The sequence below is a fragment of the Gopherus flavomarginatus genome, chromosome 11 (genome assembly GCF_025201925.1).
Source record: "Gopherus flavomarginatus isolate rGopFla2 chromosome 11, rGopFla2.mat.asm, whole genome shotgun sequence".
NCBI classification, from domain to species: Eukaryota; Metazoa; Chordata; order Testudines; family Testudinidae; genus Gopherus; species Gopherus flavomarginatus.
The window spans coordinates 12,731,464-12,746,608 of record NC_066627.1 but is presented as its reverse complement, the minus strand read 5'-3'; the positions used below and the strand labels follow the sequence as shown (position 1 = coordinate 12,746,608).

Below are 15,145 nucleotides of genomic sequence, written 5' to 3'. Positions count from 1 at the left end.
TCAAACAAGGGTGTGTTTTAAGCACCCACTTTGTTCAGCATGATATTCTCTGCCACTCTGACTGATGCCTTTCAACACTGCACTGAAGGAGTAGGCCTGAAGTACACAACTGATGGGAAACTATTCAATCTGAGGCGACTGTGTGCCATCACCAAGGTGAAGGAAACTGTATTTTGAGACTTTCTCTTTGCCGATGATTGTGCTCTGAATGCTAGTACAGAACCAGAAATGCAAGCTAGTATGGACAAATTTTCATCTGCGTGCAACAACTTTGGTCTCACCATTAAGATCAAGAAGACTGAGGTTATGCACCAGCCAGCTCCCCATGCTCCCTACTCAGAACCGTCCATCACTGTAAATGGACAGAGACTTCAGGCAGTGGACCACTTCACGTACCTGGGCAGTACCCTTTCCCAAGCAGTGTCAATCGATGTTGAAGTAAACTGCCAAACTGATAAAGATAGCTCTGCATTTGGCCGATTGCACTCCAACGTCTGGGAACATCGAGGGATCAGCCTACCAACGAAGCTGAAGATCTGCCAAGCAGTGGTGCTTCCACTCTGCTGTACGCTTGCAAGACTTGGACTGTTTATCGGAGTCATGCATGAAGGATCGATCACTTCAACATTTCCTGTCTGCGAAAGCTTCTAAAAATCAGATGGCAGGACAAAGTGCCCGATACTGAAGTCCTTACCAGAGCCAGTCTGCCGTCAGTTCAGACACTGCTGATGAGAGCCCAGACCAGATGGGCCGGACATGTTGTGAGAATGTCAGACTAGCGCATTCCAAAAACAACTCTTCTACGGAGAACTCACCCAGGAAATGTGCTCTCATGGAGGACAAAAGAAGCGGTTCAAGGACACGCTTAAGATCTCTCTGAAGTCCCTCAAGATTAACACTGCCACATGGGAAACCCTCGAACTGAACCGTCCAGCATGGCGCAGCCTCATTCACACAGGCAGTAATACCTCTGAGGTGAGACGTACTGCTGAGGCTGAAAGAAAGCGTGAGCTGTGCAAGTCCAGAGCTGCCTGCACATTATCAACAGTGCCATCATGTCTGTCCGATGTGTAACAGGAAGTTCCATGCCCAAATTGGACTGATCAGTGATATTCGGATGCACAGAGTATGGTCATTGAACGAATGAGTTGCTGAGGTCTTCGACAACGATGGACGAACATCATCATGTCAATAACGTCACAGGAGGTGACACGGCATCAGTGAGACTGATATTGGAATACTGCCTCCAGTTTCGGTGTCCTCATTTGAAAAAGATGTTGTGAAATTGGGGCTGGGGCAGCAAAGAGCCAACAAATGTACTGAGGGTTGGAGAAAAATGCTTTCTAGTGAGCTATTGAACAAGCTCAACTTGTTTAGCTTATCAAAAGAAGATTGAAAGATGACTTCATTGAAGTGTTGAAGTGCCAGAATGGAGAGAAAAGATTGGGTATTAAAGGGCTCTTTAATCGAGCAGAGAAAGGCATAACAAGACCCAATGGCTGGAAGATGAAAAGAGACAAATTCATATTACAAAAATGGTACTGGCACAAATATTCAACAGCGAGGATGATTCACACAGGAACAAGCTACCAAGGAAAGTGGTGGATTCTCCATCTCTTGATGTCATTTCATGAAGACTAGATGCCTTTCTGGAATGTGTTTGCCCCCAAAGTAGCTATTGTGTCATACAGGAGGCCTGTGAAATGATCCAACCTCCGCTCCTGGGGAAGATGGCAGCTGCTTCCCTCAGGCACTGGGGACACCTGCAGAGCCTTCTTCCTGAACATCCTCAGGAGCCTGGCCATCCTGGAACCCAGCGGGGAGCAGGCATGAGTCTGTGGTCAAGGTAGCCTCTCGCTAACCAGCCTGTTTGGTCCCCACACATCCCTGCCCCAGCCAGAGCAGCTCCTCCTCCAGCCACCGGGGTGCAGGGAGTGCAAGCTACACACACTTGCATGATCTGCTCCCCTTCAGCGTTCCCCCTCCTCATCCCTGGGGCTGCAAGAACCAGGGAGTCTCGTCCTTTTCGAGCACTAGGGTCAGTCACAAAGATCATTGGTCACTTTGGAGAAGTAGCTCCCTCCTGCCAATCCAGGACACACTCAACCCCACCACACACCCCCACCCAGGCTAGAGAAGGAACAGAACCCAGGAGTCTGGACTTCTCCTGGGAAACCATTCCCCACTTCAAAGTCCCTAGGCATAGCAAGGCCAGGGCCCCCTCATTTCCCATTTATTTCCATGCTCAGCAGCTCCCCGGGTCTGGCCCAGCTCAGAGACTCTCAGCCTGGGGAACAGTCTCCCACAAGGGAATTGCTGGGAGCCCCATTGCTGGGACCTTGCCAAACACACTGGAGATGGCTCTGGAGAAGCCCCGCCCAAGTCTGAGAGTGAGGGGTTCCTGGGGGCTGTTTGCAAATCCAATCTCCTTTGGGAGAGATTCTTTTCCCCTCTTTCTGCCTCTCCCCAGACAGACAGGGGATGCCACCGAGCAACCCTAATGCCACTCACTTGCTCTGGTGATGGAGCGATGGATGGAGGATGTTCAGTGTCATCCCTCACCCTTCCCCTCACTCTCCCAGCCCAAGGCAGACTGGAGAGAGGGATGGTGACCTGAGGAGTTACCCTGCCCAGCCAGCAGGCAGGGTGATGACACTGGGCGATCGGCTGGCTGGGAAAACAAGAGTCTGTCTTATTGCCAAGAAAAGGAGAAACTTGGCCATCAACAGGGGGTGCAGAACATCACCCTAGTGTGGGGGTGACAAGGCCTCCAGAATCCTGAAATTCCAGCACTTTACACACCTTTCCGGAGCCTCCCAATCCCCCTGGGCTCTTGGGACTGCAAACCCAACCCTACTAATTTGAAACAGGCCTGGGGAGGTGAAGCTACTGGCTCAGGGTCACACTAAGTGTCAGAAGGATGGATGGAACCCAGCAGTCCTTCTTTCCAGGTCCCTTCACTAACCACTGCTGCACACTCCCTCTGGGGTTTCACTTCATCCCAGTCTAGAGAGATGGGCCCAGCCATGGAGTTTGGCTCTAGAAGACCAATTCTCCAATTTGTTAAGGGCATTTTGAATTCCAGTCCTGTGCTCCAAAGTGCTTGGTGTCATTTGCAAATTTTAGAAGCATGCTCTCCACTCCATTATCCAAATCTGTAATGAAAATATTGAATAGTACCGGACCCCGGACTGACCCTGCCGAACCCAACAGGTACACCCTCTCTGTTGTACAGCCAAACATGGAGAAGGGCTCTTGGAGTCTGGGTTTTCAACCAGCTCTGCACCCACATCACACTGAATGTGTCTAGACAGCATTTCTCTCATTTGCTTGTGAGACTGCCCTACAGAACTGTGTCAAAAGCCTCAGTAACACCGAGATAGATCCCATCTAATATTTACCCACCTCCAACAGGCCCAGAACCCTTCCAAAGAAGGAAAGAGGATTGGTTTGGAATGATCTGTTCTTGACAAACCCATGCTCACTCGTCCTAAGAACCAAGGTATCATGTACGTGCTGCAACAAGCTGATTGTTTAAGAATCTATTCCAGTATCTCTCCAGCTATGGAAGTGAGGCTAGCTAGTCTGTAAGTCTCAAGGGTCTCTTTGTTCCCCTTTAAAAATAGGTCCTGCCTTGTTCATGAATGGGAAGGTGTTCTTTTTCAGGGATCTCAGACGAGAACTGAAGCACAACACCTGCTTTGTTAAGGCCACAAAAACAGAGGCAGGAACCTCTTCTCTCCTGCTGGCAACGAACCCCAGGTTCTTAAGAGACAGGGACTCACATTCCTGAATGGGCTTTAAAAAAGGCAGTGGTTAAAAAGTTTGGCCCCGACCATTTCTTGTTTCCACAGATTAGACATTTTAGCAAACTTTAGAATTCCTTGGTGCTAAACACCGTGAAACTCCCCTTTCTCCTTCACAGAGGGCTTTAACGCCCCTTATCTCACTCAGGCTCACGACTGCCCAGAGTTCGAGAATTGTCCCTCTTCCCATTGGACAGACGGGGAGGAACCTGAGGTCCAGAGAAAAGAAGTGGCCTACCCAAGGGGCTACACAGCAAGGCGGTGGCAGAGCCAGAAAGAGAAGCCACCAGTCCTGACTCTTGTTCTAACAAACAGCAAACCCCACCAGAGGGAGGGATAGAGCCCAGGAATCGAGATAGTGGGGAAATTTCATTGAAACCATTTCAGTCAGAAAATTCCCTTCAGACTAAACCAGTTTGTTCCTCAAAATCAAAACAAGTGAGATGAAAGTTCTTTGCCAAAATATTTTGTTGCAAAACAAAAGCATCTCCTGTTTGTCAGAGTGTGTTAAATTGTCTCGTCGCAAACAAAGAGGAGACACTTAGATCTCAAAAATTAGAAAAGATGCTTCAATCTGAGCTAAGTAGTTGCTGCTCTTAATTTCAAAATAAAAAATACAAATGAAAAAGACTATTTCAGCTATTATGTCATAATCTGGTCTGAGTAAACGTGATAGGACACCTCATATTACGCACTACTCCTAGTGACACTCTTCAATGGATCCCCATCCTCCACCCACCGTGAGATAGGTAGTAGCAGATCATTAGTATCCCTACTTGAAAGAGGGAGAAGCTAAGGCTGAGAAAGGAGAATTGACTTGTCTTAGGTCACACAGCCAACCAGTGGCAGAGTTGGGAACAGGATCCAAGAGCCCTGATTTTCAAACTAAGCATCAGATCATGAATTTCAAACACTGAATGACTTGAATAAAGTGTTCTCAAATGAGCTGCAGACCAACAACAGTGCAGAGTAATTATTCAGCATGTATTTGAGAACTGCAATGTTAGAGAGAACCATGAAATGCTCAGAGACAGTTAATGCAGAAAGCAGCAAAATTTGTCAAACGTATGACTGGTTATGACTTATTTACTTGGTTTTAAAAGAGGAGAACAAGGACCTGAGTCTCCTCCGTGTCAATAACCCCCTGCTCAGCCAATCAGGGTAGAGACTGAGGATGGGAGGCCGAGGATTCTCACCAGAGAGCCCAAAGGATGGCCCAGGTCACGGGTGGGGTCACTGCCAGAGCACTATTTCAGCCTCACATTTTTGGGTGGACCTCCCACAGTGGGAGCTGCCAAGTACTCCCCTGCAACACACACACACACACACACCTCCTGGTGTTGGGAGGGGAAGAGGAGAAAGGACAAAAGAAGCAAGAGACAAAGGGAAAGGAGGGAGAGAGGGATGGAGGAAAAGGTGTAACAAAAAGGACAAACCCTATTGTCCCCAGTGTTTCTAAGGGACAAAATCCCAGGTGCAGAATAAAATTCGGCCTCCTTAAGCTCGTGATTTCCATGCCTAGAATTCAACTGTCACCAGATGGATCAGACTGAACAGGTTTCAAACCTCGAGAAGGCTCTTACCTTCTAAACAGAGACAGTTGTTTTCTAGTAAAATCAGGAAAAGGGAAGGGGAAAACTCAAAAGAGATTCCTCCTGACGCTCACGTACGTGAACCCGAATACTCTCTCAGTCCTCAAAGACAGACCTGGAGAAGGAGACTTGCTGAAGTAAAGCCACAGGGGTCTCTGAGGTTTCCCTGGCTCCTCGCCCCTTTCGTGCCTGACTGATGTCAGCATCTCTCTGTGAGGTCACCATCTCCCCACCACCTTTGACCAATATTCTGAGGTCCTGCAAAAGGCCTTTGTGATGTCACTGTCACATCCCTCCCTTGCTGTGCTAATGTCCTGCCCCTGGCCAGGCACTTTGGAGGTTTGAGCTACTCTCTGTGGATCACCCCACTCAAGGAGTATTCGTTCTAGGCAGCAAGCCAGCTAGACAGGAAAACATCAGACGCTGCTCCCAATGTTACACTCAGTTTTTCAGAAATTAGTCGACTTTATGGCCAGAAGAGACAAAAGAGCATCTAATCTGACCCCCTGCATATCACAGGCCCCCTGTGTGACACAATAGCTACTTTTGGGGCAAACACATTCCGGAAAGGCATCTAGTCTTCATTAAATGACATCAGGAGATGGAGAATCCATCACTTTCCTTGGTACATTCTTCCTGTGGTGAATCATCCTTGCTGTTGAATATTTGTGTCTTATTTGTAATATGGATTTGTCTCTTTTCACCTTCCAGCCATTGGGTCTTGTTATGCCTTTCTCTGCTCGATTAAAGAGCCTTTCATACCCAATCTTTTCCCTCCATTAAAACCATTCAACACTTCAGTGAAGTCAGCTTTCAATGTTCTTTTGATAAGCTAAACAGGTTGAGCTCGTTCAATAGCTCACTAGAAGGTATTTTTCTCCAACCTTCAGAATATTTGTTGGCTCTTTGGTCATCAGACTCCTGAACTGCAGCTGGATGTGGCTCTTGTTCTTCTGCACAGCACAGCTCCTGGAGAAGAGGGATCTTCAAATGTACATTCTTATGATACCTTTGTTTAATTGATGAAAACATAAACTAGACATTTAGAGGACTGGAACTGATTTCAGCTGATGGACAGCTTTGCTAGGTTTTTATGCATATGGACAGCAAAATGTTGAGTGTTTACATTCATATCAAGCATCCCTGTATAGTGGAACTCCTGAACATAATGAAGAATGGAAATGAAAATGTTTTCCTTTTTTTAAAAAAAAGAAAGAAGGTGAAAAGAGAACACAGAGGTTTGAACCAAGGACTAATTGAGCTATAGTTAAGTACTCTACTACCAAGCTATACACCTATGACAACAGGAGTATAGAATTGTGATCTCCAGGACTTTGATGGACAGACCTTGCTTCATCAAGCTCCTTTGCCATTCGCAGACCACAGGTGGTTTTAAAAATGGGGTTTCATTAAACTTCTTAAATGTGGTAAACTCCACAGCTTGCGTACCCACTAATATAGCTTCTCCCACTGACATAGCTGCCACCTTTTGGGGAAGTGGATTAACTACACCCACAGGAAAAAAATTCTCCAATCAGCATAGAGCAGGGGTTCTCAAACTGTGAGTCAGGACCCCAAAGTGGGTCATAACTCTGTTTTAATGGGGTCACCAGGGCTGGGATTAGACTTGTTGGGGCCTGGGGCTGAAGCCAAAAGTCTGAGCCCCACCACCCAGGGCTGAATCCCTTAAGCTCTGGTTTTGCCTTCCCCCAACTGGGGCTGGGCTTAGTCTCCCCTGCTTCTACCCAGTGGGGAGGGGCTTGGTTCCTTTTTCCAGGGCTCCGTAGTAAGTTTTTTTTGGCAGAAGGGGTGTGTAGTGAAAGGAAGTTTGATAAACCCTGGCATAGAGCCTCTGAATATGTCTAGACTTGGCTCCCTGTGGCACTGTGGGTGATCAGACACTGAAAGTACAGCCACGAAGACACCACACACCAGCCTTGCCTAGCAGGCAAAAATCAAACCTCCCCAGAAAGACATCCAGTGTTTTTTAACCCATCTCCCTAAGCACTCAGCCACAACCACTTAACAAAGGGGCTTTTCTACACTATGGTTCTGGTCTTACTGAAGGGTCATTTCCAATTGTTTGCTCAGACCAGCATTAGGGGAAATGGTGCCCTGGGCAAAGCTTGTACTTTGGCACTTCCCCATTGCCCCTGGATGATCCCCACTCCCCCTTTACCGCTAGCTCCTGCACTCCCAACCCTTGCACCTCCTTCTCCCCTAACTCTTGCCCCCACTTGTGCTGCCTTTGCCCTTAACTCCCTGTGCCACCAGCCATGACCCTCTCCTGCAGCCCCTTCACATGGTTCCAGTGCTGGGGGCCCCGCACTTGTTCTCCCTTTCCCTGGGCTTTGGCATCACTAGCCCCTGATTAGTGAGTAGGGTTCAGTGGTCCCCAAAATGTGGGGCATAACTCCTAGGGAGACACAGAGGAACCTTCATGGGGGCACCTCAGGGCCTGAGCCAGCCCCCATGGAGGGAGCACCACTCAGACCAACTCTGTCCCAGCTCTTCCCCAACCCCACCCTCAACCTGGGCCTCTGGCTCCCAGCTTGGCCTGGTCTCCCTTACCCCTGTCTGCACCCCTCTCCCCAGCAACCAACAACCCCACTCCCAGCCTCAGTTCTTGACTGTGGCTTCCAAGGGTCCACAGCCATGCATAAGAGGGCACAGTGTGAAATATTTGGGGACTACTGTTCTAGGATGATGTTCTCAATCACTTCTATGCAGCCCAATAAAGGCTATTCCTCACCCACCTACCCCTCTATCAGGACCGGCTAGGTATGTTCTGCTGCTCTTCACTCATGCAGGAAGGATAATAACATTTCATTCCACTCAATCCTAAAGTGATTTGTAACCAGCCAACACCGGTCCTTTTAGGAAAGTAAACCCCATCATGCTGCATCGCTAGGTAGAGTAGGTGTGTCTATGCAAACACAGTCTGTTCCTGAAGTCTTTCCCCCAGCTCCTAACTAGATGTGAGGAGGGAGCTCAATCAGCCTCTGCTTCTGCTTAATATTTAAAAAGTCCACATTGTCCCTATCTCTGCTGGCCTTAGATTTCTCCTACTGTCTCTTTCTTGACAGCTCGGATGAAATAGCCAAGTGGTTAAAATGGTAGACTATTAATCTATTGTGCTCTGCATGCATAGTTTCAGATTCCCCTCTTTTTGGATGCATTTAGTCTTCACTCCTTCTTTATAGACAACCATCTCCCCCTTTGCTATAATGACAAACCAAACAATGTTGCTTCTTGCAAACAAAAACCTTCTTAGAAACTCAGACCTCCTCCCCGATTTAAATAAAATGTCTAAATCCCAGATTTCTAAATAAATAAATAAAATCTCTAGTCCTGTATTTCTTAGTTTTTGTCTCGAAAGGTAACATCCTCATCATCTCCCCCAAACAAGCTGGGAGCCGCCCAAATTATTAAAATACCCTCAACTTGAGCAAAGCCAGAACAGTGAACCAGAGCTAGTGTCTAGGCCAAGCTGTTCTGAAGGAGGCAACTCAAACATTATCTCCCTGCTTCCCTTGGCAAGCTCTGACTGAGAAAACAAAATTCCCCAAACTGAAAAATTTTGCTGAAAAACCAATACTAGTCTGTTTGGGGACTTTGGTTTGAAAGTATTATTATTATTCTCTTCTGATTTCTGAATCAGTTCAGTCATTGTCCTCCAGGTGTGTTTCCAGCTGTTGAGTTGTGGGGAAGAGAGGCCAAGTCATGATGTCTCTTCCCCTCTTTCATAGTTTCATCTAACTTGCTAGGAAGCTCCTTTGCTACCATGTGAGTCAAGCAGTGTCCATTGTCTCTGTGCTATCTTGGAGAAGCCTGCATTGTACACAGTTCCTGGGATAGTCCTTGGGAGTGTGGATCCCTTCAATGGGACAGCAGCGAGTCTGGCTCCTCCCTTGTCGCACCTGAAAGGCTGGTGGGGGGCATTTCTCAACCTCATAACATATCTCAGTAATGCACACAGAGCAAAACTTCATAACTTCCCAACCAATGCGAGCACACACAGTCCAACAAAATATTAATGTTCAACAGATCAAGACTTTTGAAATGATACCTCACCAGGCAGACTTTGTACAAACCATGTCATCATTATATGAGAGTGGTGAATATGGGGCTTCCAGGTGCTGCTCTGAGCACAGTGTGCCACACCTGGGCTTCCGTTGCAATGGAGACGTACCCTTGGAGTCCATCTCTCCTGGGATAAAGATGGCAGCAGGGCTGACCTGGGTCATCTGACTTGGGATCCTGGATGTAAAGCTGAGGGGCTAAAAACTGTGGTGCAGATATTTGTGTTCACAGTGAAGCCTGAGTTCAGAAACCCTCGCCCCTCATGGGGCCTCAGAGGTTGGGCTCAAGCCCATATGTCTGCATTGTAATTTTCCAGCGTTTGGGAGGGAGTTTAGGAAGTAGAAATGGTAAAACCACATTGAGGGAACTGGACCACTGACCTATCAGCTCTCAACACCCAAACTTTCAGTCACTCTATTATCAATGCCTTTGAGTGTAATTTAAACAGTAGGTACACCTAGCTCTGAATCTTGTCTTCTGACAGTAGCCAATACCAGGTGTCTCAAAAGCCACTCCCCCAAGCATCACTGGGAGTTGAACCCAGGATCTCCTGTTTACAAAACAGGTACTTTAACCAACTAAGCCATGGTGCCTGCTGTTATTGAATGCATATGTGCTCACACCTGACTCTCTGACAAGTCCCACTGGGCCCTGACAAGCGTTGCTCATGTTTGGCTTCTGTAAAGCAGAGGAGCAGGTGAAGTTTTGCTCCAAAGGTGTGTGTGTGATTCTTTGGCCAGGTCTATGCTACAAAATTAGGTTGGTGTAATTACATTACTTAGGCTGGCAATGCAGTTATATCAACCTAATCCCAGTGTAGATAGCGACTCAGCTGTTAGAACTTTCTGGAGCTATGAAAGGGGAGGGGCCCAGCCTTTGTAGCAAGAATGCAGGGCAGGTGAGTTCTCGGCAGACTTTATGCGATGCTGGTGGAGGCCAGTTATGGTGATATAATGACCAGCAGCATTTACACTGACAATTTGTTGCTTTAAGTTTGCTGCAAAAAGCTCTAGGCCTCTCGTTGAAGTGGTTTTATTTTGTCACCAAAACAGGGCAGTTTTGTTGCCAGACGTGGCATTGCAGTGTGTACACCAGCCACAAGCTGCTGACCGAGGGAGTGTTGTGTGTTTTTCACACACCTGAGCAATATAATGATGATGAAGTAACTTTGTAGTGCAGACCTGGCCAAAGATTCACACACACACACAACTTGCAAGGAAAACGTCACCTGCTCCTCTGCTTTGCAGAATCCAAACACATGCAAAGCTTGTCAGGCTCCGGTGGGGAATGGCAGAGAGCCAGGTGTGAGCAGACACTGTATTTTAGCTATAGGAAGGTACCATAGCCTAGCTGGCTGAAGCAGCTGCTTGGTAAATAGGAGATTCTGGGTTCAACTCCCAATGATGCCTTGTTGAATAACTCTTGTAGCACCTGGTATTGGTTACTGTCAGAGGACAAAGCTAGTTGGGCTTTTGGTCCAGCCCAGTATGGCTGTTCTTTGGTTTAAATTACACTCACAGGCACTGACAATAGAGTTACTGAAAATTTGGGAGTTAAGAGCTGATAGGTCAGTGTTCCAAGCTCTTTGCAGATGACCCCATCCCTCCGGGACAGGGGCAGGTCTGGGCTCTCGCACCAAATGGCACATTGTGGCTGACAGAATCTGCGGGCAGCTCATTTAGTTTCCAGTGAGGATTGAGTCCTGCTTCGTGCACCGTGTGTGAGAATGAAAATCCTAAACCGCCCTTTGAGATAATGAATGCAGCAGGACGTGTTCTTGTCCCTGCCCCAAAGCAGACAGACCAATGGAGAAATGCCATGAGTCCATGGAAATACTCCACTGCCATTTTACGTTTTTTGCTTGCTAAATTCTCTCCCAATCTTGTGAGGTCCAGAGCCCAGTATTGAGCCTGAGCCGAGATGTCTACTCTGCAAATTTACCACCCCACAGCCCAAGCCCCGGGAGCCTGAGCTGGTATGGGACAGCCGGGGGTGTTTCATTGCAGTGTGGACATAGCCTAGCATTATGTCTACACTGCCATTAACACACCCAAGTCACTGTTCTCAAACCCTGGGTCAGTTGATTCAGGCTTGTGGGGCTTGTGCTGCAGGGTTATAAAATTACAGTGTACACACTTGGGCTTGAGCCCACCCTCTGAGACCCCACGAGGGGTGAGGGTCTCCGAACCCGGGCTCCAGTCTAAGCCCCAGGAATCCAAATCAGATTATCCAGGCCAGCAAGGCCACAGGGATTTTATCACAATATAGATGCACTCTCAGGGCATGTCTACATTGCAACGTAAGCCCAGGGTTAGCAGAAGTCATGTCAGCAGCCCCAACACATAAGCATAAACCATGAGGAAAAGACCCACTCCCTAAATAAGCTGGGCAGTGTCCTTCCCCCGACAGTTCATAAGTCCAACAACCAAAAGTCCTTTAACATGAGCCATCCCCTCTCTGCACCCCACTCACAGCTACTGTCCTTTGTCAGTGCAAGCCCAGAGGTGCCTCTGTACAGTTCACTTGCCATCCTGGGTGGAAAAGGGGGAAAATAAGAAGGCACCGTACTCACTATGTTGCCTAGGGCCTCACTCATCCCTCCACAGCCACCCTGTCCTAAAGTTGGTCTAACACCTACACTTTAGTATTGGGACCCAGACCCCAGCCCACTTGGCTTTGGAACCTCTGTCCACTGCCTAGCAAGTGCTATTGAATTGAGGGTGAGTCCCTCATTCGGGGTCTGCCGAGCACAGTTGTGCTGCCCTCAACTCACACAATAAGGATAACAACCCTTTATTTCTCCTGCCCCTATAACATGGAGACTGGGAATCCAACACCAGCCAAAAGTGATCATTTTGGCAAGCAACCCAAAATAGTTCCAACATCCTGTAAACTCCACATGCAGACTCATACACGAAACTTTGCAAGAAAATCTTCCTGAGGGGGTCTGAAGCTCCTGCTGCTGGAGGGAAGGAGGGAGCTGTGGGTTGGGACTGAGGAGCAGTGTGAGGAGGCAGGGCCTGTGGGTTGGGATTGAGGGGCACTGGGACTAGGAGGGGGCTGTGGGTAGGGACAGAGGAGAAGAGTGAAGAGGAGTAGGCTCTGGTTGGGAGTGCGGAGCAGTGTGTATAGGAGGGACTGATGGTTGGGACTGAGGGGCACTGGGAAAAGCGGGGACATGGGTTTGGGCTGAAGAGCATCCTCATTTGGGGATTCAGCAGGACAGGGGAAGGCAGCAGATGATTCTAATTTCTTAGGGATATTCTGTGTGTTTGTGTGTATGTGTGTGTGCAGGGAAGGAACATGCTATATGCCCAGAGGCCTTTATTCTTCCAGGCTGCAAGGACAAAGGGGCTGTCAGGAAGTTGCCCCTTCAAAGCCACACACAAAAAGGCCCTTCTGAGGAAAGGGAAAATCCTGAAGAGAAAAAGTACCATCAAAGAGGACTCCAGAAAGACAGTTTTAAGATCTTGGGGAGTAGTTTATCACCTGACCAGTAATTTGAATCCTGGAGCCTCAGATTAAAAGTCTGATGTTCTACCAACTGAGCTAGCCAGGCTCACAACAGACAAGAACAACTTGGTGCTGAGGAAAAGCAAGTGAAAAAAACAAGAGCAAGAAACAATAGGGGAAACTTGCTGCTCTCTCTGGCCTGGTCAACACTACTAGTTTATATTGAATTTAGCAGCGTTAAATCACATTAACCCTGCACCTGTCCACACAACAAAACCCTTTATATTGATATAAAGGGCTCTTAATACCGATATCTGAACTCCTCCCAGACGAGGGGAGTAGTGCTGAAATTGGTATTGCCATGTTGGATTAGGGTGAGTGTGCCTGCAATTCCACGGTATTGGCCTCCAGGCACTATCCCACAGTGCACCATTGTGACCACTCTGGACGGCAATCTGAACTCGGATGCACTGACCAGGTAGACAGGAAAAGCCCCACGAACTTTTGAACTTCATTTCCTGTTTGCCCAGCGTGGAGCGCCGATCAGCACAGGTGACCATGCAGTTTCAGAATCCAAAAAAAGCTCCATTGTGGACCGTACGGGACATAGTGAAGCTAAGGCTTTTTCTCAGCTCATTTCACCACCCTCTATCCTGCTGGGGTTGAGTTTATCACAGGTGTTACCCAAAATTGGGGCCCGCTAGTAAGCGTAGGGAGGACTAATGACCCTCCAGAGTTTGGCAGAAAGCAGCAGGTTCATTATACTGACAGCTAAGCTCAAAAGAAGAAGAGGGGGGAGTGTCACACTCACACTTGCATACTCATGCTCCCAGGACAGGCACAGCATTGGAGATGTCAGGATTCTGCAAGGGAACTGTCCCACAGCGCAGCTATGGATGGTGCGATTAAGGTAAATCTTCCTGAGGCACAATGAAATACAACACAGAGAACCACTGGCCAAGCGGTCGGGCAAAGGGCATTCACTGGAGGTACAAGCTTGTGAGTGACTCCTGAGCACATGGCCCCTTCCCCTTTTAAGGACCTGCACCAAATGGTCTGTGACTAGAGATGACTTGGCTGCATCTGGTTAGTCACACTCCACCTTGGGCAGTGGCCATGCTCTGGTTATGCAAGTGCTGCCTAATTAGAGTCCCAGACACCTTGTCTACCTGGAAGTTCTTCTGCTCTTTAACCAGCCCATTCATCCCTCGAGTAGTCCAGGAGGGAGAGGGAGGGGTAAAGCCACTTCATAGGCATTCAGAGAGGGAGAGGAGACAAAAGTGGGAGCAGGGGACGTATAACAGACATTTTGAGCATAGAAATCACTGCTGCTCCTACAACAGCAGGGACAGGCTAGTAGGAGCTGGGAAAATTAAGCCATTATGCTTCTGCCTGGTTTTGAATGAGGGACCTTTTGCATGTTAGGCAAATGTGATAACCACTACACTACAGAAACTCTGTTGCAGGGGTCTGCCTGTCCCTTCATAAGAACATAAGAATGGCCAGACTGGGTCAGACCAAAGGTTCATCCAACCCCACATCCTATCTGCCAACAGTGGCCAATGCCAGGTGCCCCAGAGGGACTGAACCTAACACCTCCATCCTCGGACAAAGAGAGGCTAGGGATCCCATTCCTTACCCATCCTGGACATGGACTTAACCTCCATTAATTTATCTGCAAAAAGAAATAGGAGTACTTGTGGCACCTTAGAAACTAACACATTTATTTGAGCATAAGCTTTCCTGAATGCATGCAGTGGAAAATACAGTAGGAAGGGATAGATATAGAGATAGATATAGATACGTAGAGAACATGAAAAAACGGGTGTTGCCATACACACTATAACAAGAGTGATCAGTTAAGGAGAGCTATTATCAGCAGGAGAAAAACACCCTTTTGTAGTGATAGGATGGTCCATTTCCAACAGTTGACAAGAAGGTGTGAGTAACAGTAGGGGGCAAATAAACATGGGGAAATAGTTTGACTTTGTGTAATGACCCATCCGCTCCCAGTCTTTATTCAAGCTTAATTTAATGGTGTCCAGTTTGCAAATTAATTCCAATTCAGCAGTCTCTTGTTGGAGTCTGTTTTTGAAGTTTTTTTGTTGTAATATTGCGACTTTTAGGTTTGTAATCGAGTGACCAGGGAGATTGACGTGTTCTCCAACTGGCTTTTGAATGTTATAATTCTTGACATCTGATTTGTGTCCT

General features: G+C 47.7%; 1 non-coding gene across 1 annotated transcript; it reads right to left on the bottom strand.

Annotated features, from left to right (window-relative positions):
* Window positions 1–10,000: 10,000 nt before the first annotated feature.
* TRNAT-UGU (transfer RNA threonine (anticodon UGU)) lies at window positions 10,001–10,074 on the bottom strand. Its single transcript has one exon. It is a non-coding gene; the product is annotated as a tRNA-Thr (tRNA).
* Window positions 10,075–15,145: the final 5,071 nt, after the last annotated feature.